Source organism: Stegodyphus dumicola, chromosome 5 (genome assembly GCF_044657685.1).
Source record: "Stegodyphus dumicola isolate Sdum_Otavi_A_Nest chromosome 5, ASM4465768v1".
Taxonomy (NCBI): Eukaryota; Metazoa; Arthropoda; class Arachnida; order Araneae; family Eresidae; genus Stegodyphus; species Stegodyphus dumicola.
The window spans coordinates 38,042,218-38,065,790 of record NC_140772.1 but is presented as its reverse complement, the minus strand read 5'-3'; the positions used below and the strand labels follow the sequence as shown (position 1 = coordinate 38,065,790).

General features: G+C 33.5%; 1 protein-coding gene and 1 non-coding gene across 2 annotated transcripts in view; one reads left to right on the top strand and one right to left on the bottom strand.

Annotated features, from left to right (window-relative positions):
• The window catches only part of LOC118182127 (proton myo-inositol cotransporter-like), a 247,413-nt gene that overhangs the window by 184,707 nt on the left and 39,133 nt on the right, over nt 1-23,573 (bottom strand). The gene's annotated exons all lie outside the window — the stretch shown is intronic.
• Nucleotides 1,381-1,453, top strand: TRNAM-CAU (transfer RNA methionine (anticodon CAU)). Its single transcript has one exon. It is a non-coding gene; the product is annotated as a tRNA-Met (tRNA).

Below are 23,573 nucleotides of genomic sequence, written 5' to 3'. Positions count from 1 at the left end.
CCTTCAAACAGGGTAAAAGTATCGTCTACGTAGCGGAACCATACCGGGAAGTTTCAAACAATTTTGATTCATAATAATGCATGTAGATATCAGCCAGGATGGGACTGAGGGGGCTTCTCATGGGTAACCCTCAGTTTGCTTGTAATATTTATTTTGGAAAACAAAATATGTTTGTTTCAAACAGAGTTGAGTGAGAGAAATTAGCTCATCAATTTCGATGCAAGAAAAATGAAATTCGCGAAGTCTGGTTTCTAAACATCTTAATGCAGCCTCCACTGGAACATTGGTGAATAATGATTTTACATTAATGGATTTTTAGTTCTCGATACTCAGTTGCTGTAAGTTTATATTTTTATATAGTTTACAACTCACCTTCACTCTTAGACTGATCTTACTCTCTATAGCCTAAGAATGAATCACGAACAGAAGAGAAGATACAGCATGACAACTTCAGTATTAAGTCAATCGAAAAGGGTTACGAATCCCTCATCGGGGCTGCTTTAGCGAACTTTCTTTTTCACATCCAATTACAGTAATTTTCCGTAAGAAGACTGCCAAATACGTTATTGATATGCAATACTGAATTACACAAAAACGCAACATGTAACATATCTACTTTAATTGCTCCTCATAGTTGAGCATTTGCTACGGGAAAATTAAACATAACATATTTTAAACGTAAAATTTAATAAGACCGCTAACAAATGTAGTTTGATCCACGTTCAGATTCTGGCGAACGGATTGGCACAATGGCCAATTTCGTAGATTCGCCCAGGTGTAACGCGTAGACGAGCCAGTTTAACACAGAAGAGCATTTATCAATTTGCGGTAAGAGAACCACAAACAAAACTTTTTTCAAATTAAAAACAAAACTTTTACTGTAAATTTTGTGTATAAATCAATACATATATATTAGCTTTTGGTGTGCCACGAAATTCCAGAAAGATTTTTTGTGCGTCGCAGGTGAGAAAAGGTTGCAGAGCACTGCTATAAGCTATTCCTCCCCTGCCTTTTAACATGCCTTCGTGGTGTAGTGGTCAGCACGCTCAACACGTATTCGAGAGGTCCGTTGTTCGACTCCCGGCGAGGCCATGGTTCATTTTTCACCTCTCCTGCTTTTATATATATATATATATATCAAGCTAGGTAGTAATTACAATACTGAATGACCAATTTGGTCTAGAAAACATCTTGCGCAATATGCTGCAAATATATATATAAACACCCCACTATTGACTGTACAGTGGCGCCTGAACTAAAAGGTAAAAGGTAGTGAATGATGATTCTTCATCACCAGTATTTGGCGATCGGGTCCCCTAAAATCCCAATCGCCCTTTGAAAGGGGAAGTATATAAGGTATTTCTCTCGCCTTCTTAGCATGCCTTCGTGGTGTAGTGGTCAGCACGCTCGGCGCATATTCGAGAGGCCCATGGTTCGAGTCCTGGCGAGGGCATTTCGCATTTTTCATCTCTCCTGCTTCGAAATAACCTAATGTCTCTGCAAGCCTTTCTCCTTGTTTATGACTTTGATGCCATAATTTTTTTTAAATGTTTAATCCGGCCTGTATGTTTTCAAATTTTTACGTTTTTAGTTTTTCATGTACTGGATTGCTTATATTTGTACATTTTGTTTTTTAGACTCGGTCTGCTCAAGATAATATTTTTATTTGTTTTAATTTGTTTATGATTATGATGCTATATTTTCACAATTTTTACTTCGACAATAAAGACATATTATTTTGATTGTTTTTCTGAGATTAAGTTTTAAAATTGGAATTTAAGTGAAATATTATATTACGCGATCACTTACAGATCATCAATATATATTTACAGCACTTATTCCGTCAAATAGAAGTATGCGAATTCAAAATTTAATCAGCAATTGAATTTTATATACATTTCCAGAGAGGTAAGTCCTGCCTATTTGGGGACAACAGTAGAAATACAGTTCCCACTGCTCTTATGCAGATTAGCCTAGGGTCGTCAAGATACACATATTTACAAGAGTGCCCCATACCCTTTACGAAGATGAACTTTTAATTAATCTGTTACATTATGCAAAAGCCCACTAAAGCTATTTTGCTAATGGAAGAGATGCTCTCGTGGAGACTTTCTAAGGGAAATTGGCTGGTATAAACATTGCACATAGGGCAACACGAAAATGTCCAGCCCGTTCGCCAGAATTTGAAGCTGGGAACTAATAACAATGTTCGACAGTCTCTCCCCATTTGGTCGCTTATAGACACGAATTTTTAATTTAATAAACTGGAATCTTTATGATCAAGTAAAATTTTTGTTTGCTTTATACGTCAAGCGTAACAAATTAAAACTTGCTTGCATAAAAGTATCTCGGCGTAAGACACCTATAAGAAGGTCGTTTATTTAAGCTAAATCTGATCTTCATAAATATGACGACGTCATCTTTATGCCGGGACCCTTAAAGAAAAGCATCCGTCTCTTACTTAGAAACTAAAAATATTTTGTCTAATATTTGGCCCTCTATAAGACCAACATCCAATTGAACTTTGTGCAATTCAAAATTTATCCAGGTTAACACTGCGCAGAAACAAATGATAATTAAACTTCCGAGTAAAAAATCAAAGTCTGTCAACGCAGATTAGAATTTCTAATGTTAGAAAGCCTACGTATTACTCTTTCTGTTTTGACTTTTTACTTCCTTGTAAGAAGTAAAAAAGAAGTATTGTAATCGCGAAAAGTTTCAGGCAGCATATTTTAACGAAAATATCCATTTTGACCGCTATCGAATGCAATTTAACGATGTTTTTGCGTGATATCTGTAGGTAAGGACAGAATACAACACTCTTTTCCTTCAAAAAAATTATAAAACTGCTTTAAAATTAATTCTGAAGAGAATTTTCGTGGCGTCTGTACGAACGTATGTGCGTACGTATCTCGCATAACTCAAAAACGAGTAGCCTCAGAACGTTGAAATTTTGTATATAGGACTGCTATAACATGTAGATGTGCACCTCGTATTTTGGTTGTAATCGGCCGCACCAAGCGTATATAAATATATTTATATACATATCCACTCTGTTACCCGGCTCTGTGATCTCAGTTTCTTTACTCTTATATGTTTGTAAATTGTACATTTTTTGCTTTAAAAATGATTGTATTATGTTGTTTTTATCTTTCGGTTAAGGTTTTTATGCTTTTAGTAAATCTGTATGCAATATTTTGAGAATTATCAACAATTTTAAAGTTGTCTAAGTGCCACTAAGCCTTTTTTATATGGCGGCCATTGATGTTGACATTTGAAACAGAAACTAGTGGATTTGTTGCCAATCTAGAGAAACTTAGCTTCGCAACAACAAAGATAACGCATTCATTTATTATTGCCAATTAAATCATGCTTAATTCTTTCTGGAATTTTTTGAGGAAATAAGTGTTTAAGATTTACTTCGTAATTTTTAATACAGATATTTTGAGTTTCTATGCATTTTTGCCTTCTCGCGAAGTGATAACTGAATTAATTGAATGAGAAATACTGAATCGTCTGTGAAAAACTGTTTCTTTTTTGTTTTTTTTGTGCTTAATTTCTCTTATACATCATTCTAGCTTTATTATAGTATTTGAATAGAACATGTGGCAACGTTTAGATAATTCTATTCTTTAAATGATATAAATTTTGTGCATTATGAGTTATAATATGAACGAAATATATAAGTTAACTGTTATATAATTATTGGATTATATAACAATTAACTTAGTTTCCGTTATATAATTATTATATAAGTTAACTGTCATATAATTATTAATACTGTTAAATGAATCTAGCGCCAGAGTGTCGCTATGGTAAACAAATACTAGAGTGAATTTTAAAGAATGCATTTATTCTATTGCGGTTTATGCGCTGTCGGCGAAGTATATTTAATTGAATCCAATAAGTTTAAATGAAATGCAAGAAAAAATGCGTATAATTTAATATTCCGTACAAGGAAGTCATGTGGTGTACACATCAGATTTTTTATATTTTAGAGTTCTACTCTTATCTGTTGAACAAATAGGAGCCCGTAGCTTACGAAGACGAGAGTTCAATATAGCATGCAAATTACACCGTCCTTAAGAGACACTGCACTTTCGAATTTACTACCACCGGGAGTCCATGACACAAAAGTAATTATGTTACTCTTCTCAAATTTAATAAAGCTCTCAAAACAAGACCGAGAACGAAGGCAACGCAGCCACTGTAGCGACAAAATTGCATTTCCGCAGAGAAGAGTCATCAGGCGCTTCAATTTTCCACGGTTTACTTTCAAGACATGATTACTGCCATAAGCCACGTTTAACACTTGAAAGAATTGCTTGTGCTTTCATTAGAGCGTATAATGCTTCTCGATTAAATGAAATGACGGCGGAAAGTTGTTGCTGATGCACAATCTTTCATTTATTATCACAGAAATAATATCGAGATAGCTCTTAAGTCATTTAAAATGAAAGTACTTCTTAATGATAATTACATATATATATATTTTTAATTGAAAAGAATGATTACATATCTGTGTTTACACTTCCAAAGACGAATTTGGAATTTGGACAAATTTGGAAGAAAGGAAACATTGGAAAATTAACCTAAACCTTTTGCCCAAAGTCTGAATCGGGAGCTTTAAGTAATTTGACGGTTTTTCTCAAACCAATAAATACCCCATACTAGTAAATATGAACCAGTTTACCCTAGAAAGTCCTCCAAAAAGACAATTCTCCCCTCAGCAAGATAGCTCTAATGCGCTTTGCGATCATTCAATCCGAGTAATGACCAGATCACTTAGCAGACTAGCAGAACAGGAGGGAATGTAAGAAAGGAACGATACATATGCGTGCCCGGCCAGAGTAGTAAGGAGTGACAACTAGGAACCCTCGGCTGTAGGATGATCGAAATCTCACCCATCTCCAAGAAATCGCTCATCCTATCCCCATGATAAGTTTTCCTGTTCTAAACATGCTAATAAAAACACTACTTTGTAAATAAACAAACAAACAAAAAAAACAAAAAAACAAAAAATCACACTATTAAAATGCTTTTCAAGCTTACGCATCTAAGTTTTAGGAGCACTAGCATTTTGCAATAAGTATAAAATAAGCTCTTAATAAATAGCTTGAAACACCAATGATACAGGCACGGGGATATAATTTCAAAACAATCATTTTTCTGTGCTGCTTAAATATGGATGGATAATTTAAGTCATCAAGATATAACAATAAAAAATATAGTTTAAAAAAGTGATGATAATAAATGTAACTTTCCCCCCCCTTCCGCGGGGGAATCTTCCGACTAGTAAATAACCAGAAACAAAAATTTAAGAAAATAACAGACTGACTTTTTGATAAATAATAAATCTATAATTATTTTCTGTGCTTAATGAAAAAAAAAAAAAAAAATTTTCCGAATAGCACTGATTTATAATGGTAACATGAATTTCATAACCAATAACTTCATGACTTTCTTTAGATTCTTTGAAACATGTTTTAAGATTTTAGATTCAAATCAGCATTAATCAACGAATAATTTTGTTCAGGAAGAACACAAACATAGCCTTCAATCCATTGCTTATTTAAAAGCGCCGTTTTGCATGAAAACAAAACTGTCAAATAGCAGACGATAATTTATGCTTTCAAAAATATAGTTGCAGTTAGCCTTTAAATACTTACCTCAATATCTAACCCGTATTATCCAAAACTTGGTAAGAATTATGAAATACATTAAACAAAAAATACAAAATATAATTTTGTATCAGTAAGCTGAATTTTCGAAGTTATTTCCTAGTATTCTAAGCGAGAGAGAGATCGCTATTAAGGTCATTAATGCAAATAACTTCTTTCGTTATCTTATCTGTGATATACAGAGAAATGCACGATGTAATTCTAATGCAACAATATGAAAAAAGAAATCTTTACCTTGTTATAGTTTAAGAAATTAATTATAATACTTCCTAGATTTTATTCATATTACATACACAGTTTCTGCACACTTTTCTTAAAATAAAGTTATCAGCTTCAATATTCCTCCTTACTTGCTTTGGGAACATTAAATGACCTGACTCGGAACAGGGAGCTTACTAAAGCTATGTTCAATAAATGTGGGAAGTAGACAAGATACACAGGAAGGGTATACGAAACCTTTTATTTTTCTCTCTTTACAATGATTTCCGGACTTCGGAATACAGAGACCAACCACTTGTGGTCTGAACGTAAGAATACAAAAATATTAACTAAATTCTAACTAAACTAACTTTGGATTAATAAACAAGTGTCTACTTGAAGATTGGCCGTATATTAACAGAAAGGCCGTATGTAGTACAGAGAACTGTTAACACTACGATACGTTTAAAATTATCAAGAGGATTAAACCTCTGGCCTTGAAGGCAACCAGCAACCGAGTAAAACTGCTATGGCAAGCGGCCTGCTCCTAATCACTCCTTCCTCTCTCTTGCTTGGCAAAAAGCCACAACTTAAGTACTTGGCGTTCGCAAGACAAATTTGCATAAATAAGTTAAAGCTTTTAATTCTGGCCGGAAGTAGAAAATAAGAAGTGATAGTAAAGATTTAAAATAAAATAAACGTTAGTAAAACTTAAGATCCTTACAAAGTAAACTGAGATCTTTTCAAATTGAATTTCATTAAAAATAAACTTGTAGGTTTCTCCACTGTGTATTTCTAAGTTACAGTTGAAAGTGAAGAATCTTAAGAACTAGTAAGCAAATAATCGCTTGAGTTCGTGAGACAGCAAACAAGAAGATAGAAGGGTAAAATAACCCTTTATTATTAAAATCAAGTGTAACAGAACTCCGTCTTGGAGTTGTACAATAAAGCCGACACTTGGGCTTGAACTTAAGAGAATAAGAACGAAACTAAACTAATCTTAACTAAAGAGATATAGCCGAAGCTATCAAAATTATAATAAGGTTGGCCCCTTAATGCTAATTGACTGAGAAGCTATCAAGGGTCTAAAGTACGGCCGAGCGTAATAATAGTTTGGAAGAGAGTAGCCTAAAAAGACGGACGCGTGTTAGCTAGAATATCTGGTATCTCTCTCACTAAGACAGTAGAACTTTGCGTTTAAATACCGCTCTTCCTCATTAGCATTCAAGCGTGATTCTAAAACCACATTCTGGCCGGAAGTGGTAAGTTGAAATTAAGAATCGATAGGAAAGGGAGTTTAACTCAAAATTTAACTGTTAATAAAATTAACATAATACTTACAAACTAAATAAACAAAATTAATTAACTAAATACCGTGGAACATCGAATGACAAAAACTTACCTCACGAACAAATTATCTGAACTGAAAATTCTCCGATTACGAATAGTGTCTCGAGTACGAACATTCAAGTCGGCAGAATATTATTTTCTTAGGTGCTTGAAGCAATCTATGCCTCATAATTAACACTCAGCGCTTTTTAAAAACATCATTTTAATACTTTCATTTCTTTATTCTCATTAAAAAAGCCTGACGACAAATGACTTAACAGGATCATGACTTCAGCCTGGGTAAATTCTGGCCAGATTGATTTGCGGGCAGAGACTTTGGCCGTTAGAACATTTTTTTATTATGTCTGATATTGTGTTTTAAGCAAAATCTTGGACTAAGAAGTTAGCAACGAAGATGCAAAGTTATTAAAGGACAGTAAAAATCAGCTTTTAAATAAAAGAATAAAGGAAAAATAAGAACTGCGACACTACAAACAGCAACAAAACGCGGTTTAGAAGAAGGAAGGAAATTGGCTGTAATTCTCTGATCCGCGAAATCTCTGCAAAATACAGTAAGATGCAAAGTTTTTATGTAAAGACCTCACCTACAATATCCGTATTTTCAATCACAATGTCTAACTTTAGAAACAGTTTAAAACATAGGTAACGGCAAATGATAGTGGAAGAATTTTTATTGAAACAGAGGCGCAGTGAGTTTAAGCATAATGGCGCTTAGAAACAAACAAATGAAAAAAAGAAGATCCTATTTAAGATTTTTTTATGCAAGAGGATTTTGTATCCAAACAATAACATCTCCAATTAATCCCCCCCACACAGTTTTTACCTCAAGCCGTCTCCTCTGTAGAGGTACAGTAAAATTAAATTAAGTTTTTGTCTTTTTTTATTTTGCCTTTTTTTTTTTGGTCTATTTGTGTTTAATATTGTGTTTATTATTATTATTTATTTATTTAATGATTTTCGTCCGCACTGGATTATTAACTTGTGCAGAAAGTATGTTGTAAATTTTAAACAAGCAAGCACCTCTGGTTCAGGAACTAATTAATTCATTTTACATTAGTTCCTGTGGAGACAGTTATTTCGATTTAAAGCATTTTAGTTGGCCTAATGAATGAACTAAGAGCGTGAACCAAGGTTTCTCGGCGACATAAAAATTAAAAAAATTAAAATTTAGTTAAACCATCACATAAAATTTTCACATAATCAAATAATAGATTAAGACTATATTTTTGCTTTTTTTATTAACATTTTTTTTCAATATTAATTAATAATCGTGTAAGATTATTATTTAGATCTTTATTATCATTTCTCTTTCCGTTTCCTCACCAGAATGCAAATCAGATTGAGTATTTAAGCTGAGGTTGTTAGATTGTAAGACAGAGCGTGTTTCTGCCGGTGTGCGTGCACGTTACGTTTCTTCCAGCTCAAACAGCCTGGATTGTTCGGCTTTGCATTATTGTTGCCGAATATTTGAATACTTGCGCCGGTTAGATTTATGAGCCAACTTCGCGTTAAATTTAATTGTGTAGCTCTTGACTACTAGCTTATTTAAATTTTAAAATTGACTATTACTTTAAGTTCTCTCGCCAGAGGTGCAGGCTGACTTTGTCAGGCAGGAGACGTGCTCTTCTGTTAAATTCCTGATTAAATAAAAATGTTAATTTTTAGCCTTACCAAATACCTTCGTCGTTATCGTCAGACTCAATGATAATTCGCTGCAAGTCTGTTAGGTTTGGTTTGGTTTATGTGATTATGGCAATGCCTCCAGAGCTATCTGCCTAAGGGAAGAGATGTCTTTGTGGAGTACTTTCTAAGGGAAACTGGTTCGTATACACGTTACACATGGGAAAAACCACGAAAACGCCCATGCAGCCAGTCCATTCGTGGCATTTGAATATCCGGCCGAACTACCAGTGTTCAGCGACTTTACCGTTCGGCCGCTGATGGGCCCCCAAGACTGTTAGGAGTTTTGACACTAGTTTATGCTACCAAAGAAAGTCAAACTTCATAAACATAAAATTTATTTTCCTTTAAAAAAACGAGTATATTAAATACATGTAAATATGTAAAATATAAAATATGAAACAAAATTATTAAACTTAACTGGAACCAACTAGCAATAGATGTTTAAATTCATAATTTTAAATTAAACACATCCCCCTTCAAAGATATACTTTGCGCCATTTTGCCTCATTCTACAACATGTTACATCACTCTTTACCTGCGATTTCTCTGCAATGCGAAATACTTTGCTCAATCACTGCTTAGGATTAAAACAAAGACTTCACGAGCTTTAAATACGACTGCAGTTAGTGCGCATCACTTTCCTGTTTTGGAAAGTCACGTGTTTTTGCTAAGCTTCTTTTACCATTATCTAAAATGTAAACTTCCTATACAGAATTATGGGGCGCGTTTAGCATTTCTAGTGTTGTACCAATTTAAGCAAAAATGTATTTCTGAATAACTGTTTCTGTTCAAAATAAAAATGATGTTTTTATCATCAACACAGCTGTGATTTTCGCTCCAGTCAGATCTACTCAGCAGTTTATATATATATATATATATATATATATATTATATTACAGTTTATATATATTATATTACATATACATTTATATTACAGTTTATATACTATATTACATATACATATATATTATATTACAGTTTATATATAGTAGGTCCACCACCGGCCGAGCGGTAAAGACGCTGAACATTGGTAGTTCGGTCCGAGGTTCGAATCCCGCGAACGGGCTGGCTGCATGGGCGTTTTCGTGGTTTTCCCCATGTGTAACGTGTATACGAGCCAGTTCCCTTAGAAAGTCCTCCACGAAGGCATCCCTCCCTTTAGGCAGATAGCCCTCGTCTGCTTTGCCATAATTAAATAATCCAATCCAATTATATCATTTGTATGAAGTTTACTGCATCGTGACATTTAAGAAAAAGCCTCCGATATTCTTTTGCGAGTCCTTTTATAGCCTCTGGAAAGGTGGAGCTTCCAAGAAATGACGTCAGCTTCGTCAGCCAATCCAGTTCGCTTTAAATATTTCCAGAACATTCTAAAAGTGTACGTGTAGAAAAGGCGGGAAAAACAACTTGACTACGGGGCTGTGGATTTAATTCCACGTACTTTCAAATAAGAGACCGTCTGCATTAAAAAATGAAAAGAACATACAGTTAGAATTTTAAGTGTATTCTTAACTATGGACTTTTATTATTACATATATATATGTGTGTAAGATAAAAAATATGAAAACAAACTTCTAAATTTAAATCACTATAACTTCTTTCATATTTTTTATTTCATTTGGAAACTTCATCCATCTGTCCTAAAAATTGCGCTGTAATTCTAAACTTTGTCATTCAAATTAATCATGCGATCTCAGGTAACCCTTAACGCAGATGCCTCTTGACCAATCACCAAATTGTAAAACAAAACTAAAAACTGAAACATTTGACTCCCTCCCTTCTTTCTATGAACTGATGCGTCACTTTTGCTTGTGCTTTCCTCTTCGCCAGACGTCTTTCTGCAATCATGTGTGTGCTGCTATATCTATGGCAATAATATAAAAATTGTAAATGCTCTTTAATAGGCACGAGTAGAGTGCCAAGTGAATTGTGGCCACAAAATGAGAATTTAAATAAAAAAGGAATTTAACCCGGCTCGACTGCTTCTTCAAAATGGATGGACGCTCTAAGCATCAAGTACCTACGTAATCAGTATTGCTATGCATCTACGTCTCAGCGTTCGTATTTCAATGCCTCCAAAATTGTTCTGCCATTACATTCTTCGGTCAATTCTAATTATGAAAAATTCTGCACGAGTTTGTTAAGGTATGTTCACAGTGAATTATGGGAAAAGTTCTGTTTCACCGAAAATTTTAATGCAAGTTTGAGCCGCTTTCATAATCAAATCTTTCATGTCGTGTCATCGAACCAAAGTTTCATTACACACGTGTGTGTGTGTGTGATGTACCAGCTTTTGTTAGGAATAAATAGATTGTTGAAGAATCATCAATGTAGTCGTAGCTTAAATTATCAGACGATAGTTTTAAAAAACAGGATCCATTTATTATATTTCAGGAGAAAATAGCAATTACAAAAATCTGATCTCCAGAGTAAATAAAAAAGAACTACTAATAACATTTTGCATGAAGTTTACTGCATCGTGACATTTAAGAAAAAGCCCCGATATTCCTTTTGCGAGTCTTTTTATAGCCTCTGGAAAGGCGGAGCTTCCAAGAAATGACGTCAGCCAATCCAGTTCGCTTGAAATATTTCCAGAACATTCTAAAAGTGTACGTGTAGAAAAGGCGGGAAAAACAACTTGACTACAGGGCTGTGGATTTAATTCCACGTACTTTCAAATAAGAGAACGTCGCCATTAAAAATGAAAAGAACATACAGTTAGAATTTTAAGTGTATTCTTGACTATGGAATTTTATTATTACATATATATATATATACACTAATGTAACTTTTCCAGCAACTCTCGACACCAATTGCTTGATCCTTGGATAATGTTTACTTTCCAATAATGCGTTAAATTTAAGACACGATAGAACGTGATTATGCAGTATGCATGAAGTGACGTCACAACGAAGCTCCGCCCTTCGTGTTCAGACATTGTTTAGATACAAAATTAATGTCACTTACTTTGATACCTCATATAACATATACGTTTTTACGAAATAGCAGCACATACTAAAGTACGGGTTATCATTTCGTCCAATTTCCTTCTTTGAACACCTGCCCCCTTGCCAAACGTCTCAAATGTAGTAAAGGGGGGAAAAAAAGGCTGAAATCGCACGATTTACGATGTTTTTACCCGCAGCACGTGCAGAAAGAAAGAATTTTGTTGCTACCTCCAGACAGACTGAAGTGGGAAAGGGTGAAAACGAACACAGTGGAGTATGTTGAGTACTACTATACCAAAAAGACACGAAGAAAGAATGTATGCAATTCTTCATTATTATGGATCTTGATTTTGTAAAATAAAAATCTGATGTGTACACCACATGACTTCCTTGTATGGAATATCAAATTTTACGCATTTTTTCTGCATTTCATCTAAACTTATTGAATTGAATTAAGTCTACTTCGCCGATAGCGCATAAACCACAATAGAATAAATGCACTCTTTAAAATTCACTATATTTATTTACCATAGCGACACTGTGGCGTTAGGTTCACTTAATAGTGCTACAACTCATTCATTTTATAGCTCAGAATGCACAAAAATTATATCATTTCAAGAATTATCTAATGTTTGCCACATATTCTATTCAAATGTTATAATACATCTAAAACGATGTATAAAAGAAATTAAATAAAAAATAAATAGTTTTTCACTCATGATTCAGCGCCACTTACCTAATGCGCTTGCGCTACTCGTAAAAATTCTCTTCTGCCAGAGAAAGACTGGCGATAATATTTGCAGCTAATACGAAACACTTTAGTTCCACGAATTTTATTAGAGATATAATTAATTCAGTTCTCACTTCGCGGCAAGGCATGCATAAAAACTCAAAATATCTTCATTAAAATTTGAAAGATATACGAAACGTAAAACACCAGATACAGTTAAAACAATTTTAAAAAAAAATAAAAAAAAATTTTTTTACAATTAAAGTTACAGTTTCTATGCGAAAACACACAATTCGGCCAACAGGCAAGAAGGCAGATTTTTCGGTGCACAAAACTAAAAGTTTCCTTTTGGAACCACTCGGCAGAAAGACACTGAAGGTGCAGAAAGACTTCTCCGCGATTCTGCTTAGTTTCAAATGTAAACAAATATGGCTGCTATTGTAAAAATAAATTAGGCTTAGCAGCACTTAAACAACTTTTAAACTGCTGATAATTCTACAGCTATTGCAAGCACATTAACTAAAAACATAAAAACCTTAACCGGAAGATAAGAACAACATAATTCAATCATTTTTAAAGCAAAAAATGCACAATTTACAACATATAAGAATAAAAAAAACTGGGCTTAGTGAGCCATAGCTCACTGAGTAATAGAGTGATATATATATATATATATAATATATATACGACAGAATAAAAGCAAGGAAAAGACGGAGCACTGTTGGATCCGTACGTAGATCCATATTGAAGGGCAAGAGCTCCAACTGCGTAGTATGCTAATCTGTTCACTTCGTAGTATCTAAAAAACTTGGCAGTCGAAACAGTTTTAATTCCATTTTTATTGCAATTGATATTTGTGGCAACAGTTCACTTGGCACTCGAGTTGTGCCTATTCAAGAACATTTACATTTTTGATATTATTTCAATAGGAAGCAGCATTACGAAATTATGTCCAAGCAGAGCAGAGACGTGCGTAGTTATACCAGATAGAAGCACACGAAGAGGAAGGTTTTGGTTTGAGTTAAAGTTTCAGTTCCCAATTATAACGTCATCAGCGCTGTGCAGGCCATGCAAAATGGAATGATCTAGAAATAACGCAATTCACAGAAGTTATTACGATTTTTAGAACAGAGAGGGAGAATGAAAGTTTTACCGTTAGTTTAAATTATAAATTTGATTTACATATTTTTTATCTTGCATATACATTTATTTATATAATTCTGGTATGGCCGATTGCAACCAAGAAGGGAGATGCACAACTACATGTTATAGCAGTCATACATACAAAATCGCAACGTTCTGAGGCTACTCGTTTTTGAGTTATGCGAGATACATAAATACACAGGTATATACGTACGTACAGACGCCACAAAAAAAAACTCTTCTGAATCCATTTTAAATAAGTTTTATAATTAGTTTGGGGAAAAAGAGTCCCTTGCCAGATGGGGTAGTTCTGATTATCGGTGTTAAATCCCTTACTTCAGCTAAATTTTTCAAGATTCAACTCACAGGAAATCTAAAAGACTCCATAACAACCCAAAATAACAAGTGAATTTGTTCCAAAACAATAAAAAAGTACGGACACAGGAAACCACTTTGAAATCCAAACAAATTTTGAAATTAAAAAGGTATAAAAGTGCCATCCGTTCGCTTTTTTTTTTGTGGAAAACACTAGACTTTCCTTAATTCAGCAGTTTTATTTCGCGTTTCAAGCAATTTCTTGCTGCATTAGTTCACTTCAGAAGCCGAACTAACAAAAATGAAATTCATCAAAGATGCCTGCAGTCAAGAAACTGATAAGACCAGCGTTTTCATAGAATAAAATAATAAAGAAAAATGCCGACGCGGCCTAATTAAATAATCATTCCAATACCGTCGGAAATTAAAATTTCTGCAAGGTAATTTCCCCAGAAAACGGAAAAAATAATTACAAAACCGCGAAACGTGGTTTAGGAAGATGACCAAGATCTTCGTCAGCACAAATCAATGCGATCCACGGCATATAAAAATAGTTACTCTTCCTAGAAACCCATTCGAATACGTCAGAATCTGCATTCACTCAGAATTACAAAATAAGATATAAAAAAAGGGGGGAAGGAAAGAAGGAAAGAAACAGCGAAAGAAAGTAAATGGATACGGTGAGAGAAGTTTTAAATACAGTTTTCTTTTTCCACGTCCATCAATGACAAGTACTTTTCATGTACAGGCCCTCTTCGATCAATATTTTGCAAATAACAGTATTTTTTAATTTTCACTTTATTATTTTTAAAGCTTTTTTTATATAGGGTGACGTATAATTGGTTTTAGGATTTAAATAGTAAATAAATAGCCCTAGTAGTGACCGAGTGGTTGAGACTGCTGATTACTGACAGTTGACCCGGGTTCGAATCCAGCCGGAATAAGGTGGCTTCAGTTGTGTTTTTCGTGGTTTACCCCATGCATAACGATTTAGTTTCTTCTAGAAAGTCTTCTAATAAGGCATTCCTTCACTTAGACAAATAGCTCTCGTTTGTTTTGCAATATACTACACTAAACTAACTTAAATAATAAATAACGTTTTCTTGTTTTGTATTCCGCTTCTTTCTTCTTCTCTCTCTCTCTTTCTTCCGTCCCCTCAGGACAGTATTGTACTCTAGGTAGCGTTGTTATAAGCAATATCTGAAAGATTTTAGGGCAGAAAAGATCAACACCTACTAAAAGACGAAAATTGTACAATTTTACTTTGAACATCCACAATCTATTATTTTCAAACAATAAGCACACTGCAGCGCCTTTAATATTCGGAAAAAGCTTAGTGCTCCAGCAATTTACCGATTCGTTCAACATTTTCAACTACAAACGGTGGCTATTTTTCTTGGGGGGGGGCCTTTTGGCAATCGCTTCATTTTCCAATTTTCGGCCAACCAGCGGCCGAGCGGTAAAGTCGCTGAACACTGGCAGTTCGGTCCGAGGTTTGAATCCCGCGAACGGGCTGGCTGCATGGGCGTTTTCGTGGTTTTCCCCATGTGTAACGTGTATAAGAGCCAGTTTCCCTTAGAAAAACCTCCACGAAGGCATCCCTCCCCTTAGGCACATAGCCCTCGAGGCTTTGCCATAATCACACACACACATTTTCCAATTTTCGAATTTTAACTGGCCATGACGATCTCCAGATTTAAGACTTTTTTTTCCCTCTTGGGCTATTTAAAAGGAAAGGTGTATGCAAATAAGTCATGAATCATACAACTACTTACAAACAATAATCAATGAGCACTTCCACAGTCAAGGCTAACGAGGCAATTTGCCAGATGTTATTTCTAAAACACTGTAAGCATATTTCGATAAACTATATGATACATAAAGCACTACAAAACATAAAAAATACTGAATTTTTTTTTATTTATTATTGAAATTATGCCGTTAATCATTCAGGACTCTTTATTTTATTTCGCTCAGATCACGTCCAGAATTCGTAATAAAAAGTTATTTAATTTCGAAATGATAACAGTATCCAGTTGCAATACAGATTCAGCCAATTAAAAACAATCTCCATTTCTTGATAATATAATAATTGGCTACATGCTTTATTAACATTTACGATATTAATATAATTAATAAAAATGTTTCTAATGCTATATATTACGTTACTGTGCTACAGAACTGCACTCTTTTACTTGCCCACTACCCTGCATCGAAAACAGAATGATTGCCATAAAATTCTATAACAAACAACTCTTCAGTGCATTAAATATACATATTATTCTCTTTTTCGTTTATTAAAATAGTAATTTAATTTTTAAATTTTATTTTGAGGCTTTTTTATTGATATTGTTTTATTAGTTCAGCAAAGAAATACAGAAAAAAAACAGAGTCAATAATCTTTGAGCTTAAATATGTATCAAGATACTGAACAGCGAGCATGATTTAATTAAATTTCAGCACTCCTGCTGAGGGCTTGAAGAGACTTCTAAGCTGCTTTGGAAGGACTTCGAGCCATACGTATGCCGGCTACGGATTAAAAACAAACCAATCGCAGAAGTAATAAACTAGCAAAGAAACAAGATTGAAAGATGTTAAATTTTCTTATATTTAAATCAAAGCAATTTTATATCATTATAAACACAGATTAAAACTAATATCATATCGCTGTACATACTGATGCAAATCAAATCGATATAACCAAAACCATTTTTGCATCACAAGAAAGAATTTACAAGTTGTTTTAAACAACACACGGATACCACAACAATAGCTATAAATGACATAAAAGAGGTTTAGTACATATGTACGCACCTTTTATTTACAATAAAGTACAACAATTCTTTTAAAAGGACAAAAATATTTATTTTACATCTTAAATTTAAATTTAAACAAATTTAAATTCTTAACAAATACGTATAAAAGTAAAAAAGCAAATTTAAATTCTAAAAAAAAAAAAAAAAAAAAAAAAAAAAAAAAAAGGAAAAAAGCCAAAATTTAAAATAATTTTTTAAAAAAATGTGCAAACATGGAAAAGATTTAATTCTCGAACTAATCTACAATATCATTTAAATTCAGAAGCATAAGCAAATCAAGTGCATAATCTATCCATGAAAATAAATCTACTAATTTAATAAATTAAAATTAAATTAAATAATTTTAAAAATGCATATGTGAATGACCGCAGAGTAGGCAGGAGACAACATATTCTTCAACAATATTAATCGTCCATTCTTTTACCTCTATATGGAAGCAGAAGAGAAATATCTAAACTAAGACACTTAAAAGTTGTGGAAGTTTTCAGTAAACCTAAATTCTAAAACCTGATCACGGAGTAGCAAAATGTTCCAAAGACTTTAGAAGTGAAATTCCTTAAGAGCTGCTCGGCAAAGTGCAACAGATACGTGACTCGCGTAGATGTCTATTCCTTTCTGTTTTCTCAAAAGATATTCGACACTTTCCCAAACGAAACATCTATAACCATAAAAGAAAGAATTTGTTTCTGCCGTTTGTGTACTGTGTGTCTCATAGTACATCGCGCAGAGACTTATGGTTACGAAATTCGGCAAACAGATTCTCCGGCAGAGGACGAATATACACCAAAATGATTTTATCAAAATTAGATATAGATTTATTACTTTTAGAACCCAATATTGAAGCGGTTTTTATTTATTCATTCACTTCTTTGCACATACCCTCGTTTCACGATTGAACTAATCATTGTAGCATTCAAATCTTAGCATCCTTGTCGTAGACTTTAATTTATAACGGTAAAATTTATTCTTGAAACTAGACATTTCTATTCTAGTCAAGCAATAAGACATCAAACGCTTCTTTAAAATACTTCTTTAAAAGACAATAATATTCTCAAGTCCAGAGGCTGTTCGCACATTTTTAGATGAGTTTGGTAAGCGGTAATAAAAAATCGTTTGCTGCAAAAGAAGTAATTCCAATTGTACTATGTTTTTAAAAGTCAAAATTATCGTCTGTGGCTTGACAGTTTTGTTTTTATTCAAAATGGCGAATTTAACAAAGGAGTGGTTCGAAGGCTACATTTACGCTCTTTCCGAAGAGAAATATGCATACTCCGTTATCCAAAAACGATGTGAGAGTCATGGTTTTGTGATATCTAAAGCGTCGATAGGTAAATGTCATCAACAAGAAAGGAGAAAAACGTCAAATTGGAGCCTCAAGTGGGACGAAAATTCCAAACAAGTATCCAAGGAAAAAACGGACATCTTCGACTATTGCAAAGCTACGTTGTTTAATGTTAAAAGAAAATCCCCCTAGTCAAAGGACAGTTGCAAAATCATTAAAATGCTCAGCGTCCCCTGTAAACAAAATGATAAACGTTGATTTAAATCTTAAGAAAGCGAAAAAATGCAATTTGCATCGTCTTCTTCCAAAGCATATCGCTCAACGCTGGACACGCTGCAGAATTCTATATGAGAAACACTTATCCAAAGAAAAGTGGAAAACAATTGTCACAATAGATGAAGCATGGGTGTATTTAAATGATTGTAACAAAAAAAGAGCCATTTATTATCATAAAAGGGGAGAAAAAAACTTTAAGTACATGGTTCAAAGAATCGAAAGAAAGTTTTTCTAAGGGATTCATGATTGTTGCTGGTTTTCCTTATAATGCAAGTTAAAAATAAAGAGAGTGCAAAAAAAAATGTCAAGATTAACTCCAAATACTATCAAGAACATATTTTATCGTCAATTTTTCTATAAAATTACACAACTTTTACTAAATATCACTCATGATCATCATCACGTTTTCGGACTCTCAGAGCATGAGAACGTGAAATGTATTTCCTGCTTTTGCAGAGTCAGTACTCCACATTATTTAGTAATTACTTCATTGTCCTTTTGACTAGAAAATGCTTTAAACTCGTGAAAGTAAAAAACACTCACGTGCATATGAGCTAACACGTGGTGGAAAATATGCTAATAGGGTATGGCAACGATGAATTATCAATGTATGTATGTTCGTGATAAAAGATCCATTGATTTTCAATTTCCGTCTACCTAGACATTAGTTGTTTTTAACTCCACCTTTAAATTAAGCTGAAATAACTGCTACATACAGAATTGCGTAAAGGACTGACAACGGTAATGTATCAAAAGTCAGCATAAATAAAAGTTTTCTACTCTGTTTTTTATCTGTTTTACAATTCTGCTTGCATAATAGTCTTTTACAAAGAACTATGCCTCAGATGTTAACAAGTTGCCACTGACGAACTTTAGACACAAATGAAACAGAATTTTATTTAGCCACGTCTAGTGGGGTACACTGCGAAAAAAAAAAAAAAAAATACAAATAAATAAATCTGAAGGTTTCAGTTTTTAAACTACTTCCAAAAGCGCGTTTTTTTTTTTTTTTTTTTAACGTTTTGTGTGTTACCTTCATTTATTAAATATCATCTTCTTACAAAGAAATATCAAGAACAAAATCATAGCTAGACATCGACGACTGTCTCCCAGTGTTGACCAGGGGAGCCAAACCCCCAAGGGATTTTCGATATCAAACCATGTAACGTCCTCAGAACCAAGCAGCAGACATGAAAATATAATGAAAAATATTGTATAATGAGAAACATTTCTAATGTCGACATAGAGCGTTATAAAGGATCTGGACCAAGTATATAGCTATAGTCGTGATTCCTTGAACTCTTCTTTATTCTTAACAAAAATTCTTGAGTAAAAAATAGAAACTTAATTAATTAAGAAAGATAACCGGCGAACAACGTTTCAACAGAATACAGATTCTGAGAAGAAATGCGCGAATAACAATATGGATGTTAGTGAAAGGATTATTCCATTTTATCCCTCATGGTTAATTAAAGTTTTGTTGGATAATTTAATATTATTATTAGCTAAAAGATTTTAGTTGCCCTTCTGCCATTATGTAAGTATTACATGCGTCATGAGCATCACATAAGAATCATATGACAGGAATTAATTTTGAAATGATGTACCAGAAAGTGATTCATTTTATTGATTTATTTGTTACTTTCAGCATAGAAGGGGAAATAATCAAATTGAAAAACAGACTTAAGGGGCTATTACAAATTAAAGTTGGAATTTATTAATTAACGTATTTATTTACTTATTAACTAGTACAGACATTAGGTATTTTTTGAAGCAAAAAAGATGAAAAAAGCAACGCATATGCCGGGAATCGAACCACGGACCTAATACGCCCCCAGCGTGCAGACTACCACACCCCGAATGCACGCTAAGAAGGCGGGATAAATACCTTATATACTCCCCCTTTTAAAAAGCGACTGGGGTTTTAGGGGACCCAGTCGCCAAATCATGAGTGTGAAGAATCATCATCCACCACCTTTTTAGTTCGGGCGCCACTGTAGAGACATTAGGTATTTCTTGAAGCAGGAAAAATGAAAAATAAGCAACGCATTCGCCGGGAACCGAGCCACCGACCTCTGGAATATGCGCCCAGCGTGCACAAAACCAACCACAAAGGCGGAAGAAATAGCTTTTAAACTTACATACCTATATTCATTTTTCTCCCTCCCTCTCCTGAAAACATTATTTTCCTTTACAAAAAAGTTTCATACGCCTCACAATGGCACTACATTTATCTACATCAGCTCTGTATGGAAACAAATTCCAAAAGAATACCCCTATGTCTGATCCCAAATTGTATAATTTAAATAACCAAGTCTGACTGAACTATCCAGGCTCAGTTGCACTCTCCAGTGAACCAGCTTGGCCATGACAATAAAAAGTTTACATACAGAAGGGACGGAAAAAAGAAAATGAAGCATACATGTAGTCCCCAATACATACAAATAACAAATGGTGAGAAATACATTAAGGTAAGTAAACAACAAAATAACAGTGTACGCACGTGAATCCATACACGTGCTTGTAGAAAACACGAATATAATTCACCAATTGCAATATATCCCCCCCCCCAAAAAAAAAAAAAAAAGATTCTCCCTTTTTACTTCCTTGTAAAAAGGAAGTATTGTAATCGCGAAAAGTTTCAGGCAGCATATTTCAACGAAAATATCCATTTTGACCGCTATCGAATGCAATTTAACGATGCTCTTGCGTGATATCTGTACGTAAGGACAGAATAAAAGACTATTTTCCTTCAAAAAAATTATAAAACTGCTTTAAAATGAATTCTGAAGATAATTTTTCTTGGCGTCTGTACGAACGTATGTACGTACGTATCTCGCATAACTCAAAAACGAGTAGCTTCAGAACGTTGAAATTTTGTATATAGGACTGCTATAACATTTAGATGTTCACCTCGTATTTTGCTTGCAATCGGCCGCATTATATAAACGTATATAAAAATATTTATATATATATATATATATATATCTACTCTATTACCCGGCTCAGTGATCTCAGTTTCTTTACTCTTATATGTTTGTAAATTGTACATTTTTTGCTTTAAAAATGATTGAATTATGTCGTTTTTATCTTCCGGTTAAGAATTTTATGCCTTTAGTAAATTTGTATGCAATATTTTTAGAATTATCAGCAATTTTAAAGTTGTTTAATTGCTGCTAAGCCTGTTTTTAATGGCGGCCATTGATGTTCACATTTGAAACAGGAGACTAGTGGATTTGTTGCCAATCTAGAGAAACTTAGCTTCGCAACAAGAAAGATAACGCATTCATTTATTATTACCAATTAAATCATGCTTAATTCTTTCTGGAATTTTTTCGAGGAAATAAGCGTTTGAGATTTGCTTCGTAATTTTTAATATAGATATTTTGAGTTTTTATGTATTTTTGCCTTCTCGCGAAGTGAGAACTGAATTAATTGAATGAGAAATACTCAATCGTCTGTGAAAAACTGTGTTCCCCCCCCGCTTAAATTCTTTTATACATCGGTCTAGCTTTATTATTATGGTATTTGAATAGAACATGTGGCAACGATTTGATGATTCTTTAAAGGATATAAATTTTGTGCATTCTGAGTTATAATAAGAACGAAATATAATTCTGTTAAGTAAACCTACCGCCAGAGTGTCGCTATGGTAAACAAAGTGAATTTTAAAGAATGCATTTATTCTATTGTGGTTTATGCGCTGTCGGCGAAGTAGGTTTAATTCAATCTAATAAGTTTAAATAAAATGCAAGAAAAATGCGTATAATTTAATATTCCGTACAAGTAAGTCATGTGGTGTACACATCAGATTTTTTATATTAGTCAAGGTAATAATTTTTCTATTTTATCTGCTTTACCTCTTTACCACTCATTATTATAATTCACGTACGGATTCAATAATGGTCTCCTTTGTCTTCAAAGTGTCGGAAGCAAAACGTGATGAAGGATTAAGAAACAAAGAAGTGCTTTACCGCATGAGCGTTATTAAGTGTCGAAAAACGACAGTTATTTTCATCGCAAAGGAAGGAAATCGTGAGGATGATGGACGGAAAACAATTCCGTTCATAAATCAGGCAAATGTCATCTTTTACGACCAGACTGTAAGCGTTCATCTATTGCGATGCACTGGAACTTGCGAGAAAACATTCATTACGTCAAATTCGAAAGCAAAGAATAATATATAAGTTTACAAGCGCAAGTGTCCGAAAGACATAAATGACATCACGAGTGTTATAAAGCTTACTGTAATTCATGCGCTTATGAAACATAAATAAATTGATAACCAAGCATTCACCTAATAATACTTTTGAAACTGCTGGGAACATATCAAAATTTATAATTACTTTAATAAAATATATATTTAAAAAATTTGATGTATACACCACATGACTTCCTCGTACGGAATATTAAATTACACGCATTTTTCCTTGCATTTCATTTAAACTTATTGGATTGAATTAAATCCACTTCGTCCATAGCGCATAAAGCAAAAGAGGATAAATGTACTCTTTAAAATTCACTATAATTGTTTATAGTTACACTCTGGCGCTAGGTTCACTTAACAGCGTTACATTTCGTTCATATTTATAACTCAGAATGCACAAAATTTATATCGTAAGAATTATCTAATCATTTCCACATGTTCTATTAAAATACTATAATAAATCTAAAACGATGTTTATAAGAAATTAAGCAAACTAAAAAAAAAAAAAAAAAAGCTTTCACAAACGATTCAATATTTCTCATTCAATCAATTCAGTTTTCATTTCGCGACAAGGCAAAAATACATAAAAACTCATATCTATATTAAAAATTACAAAGTAAATCTTAAACACTTATTTCCTCGAAAAAATTCCACAATGTATTAAGCATCATTTAATTCGCAATAATAAAAGGCATTATTTTTGTTGATGCGAAGTTTACTTTCTCTAGATTGGCAACAAATATACTATTCTGCTAAGTTTCAAATGTAAACAAACATGGCCGCCATGGAAAAAAATAATTAGGCTTAGACTGTTCATGCAAGACTAGAATGTAAACATCAAATCGAACCCGACAGGTCATCTATCTAAAACCGTGCTTATATATCTGTACACCAGTACACATGACAGGGAAAACAAGTAAAATCAAAAATTGAATGCTTAGAAA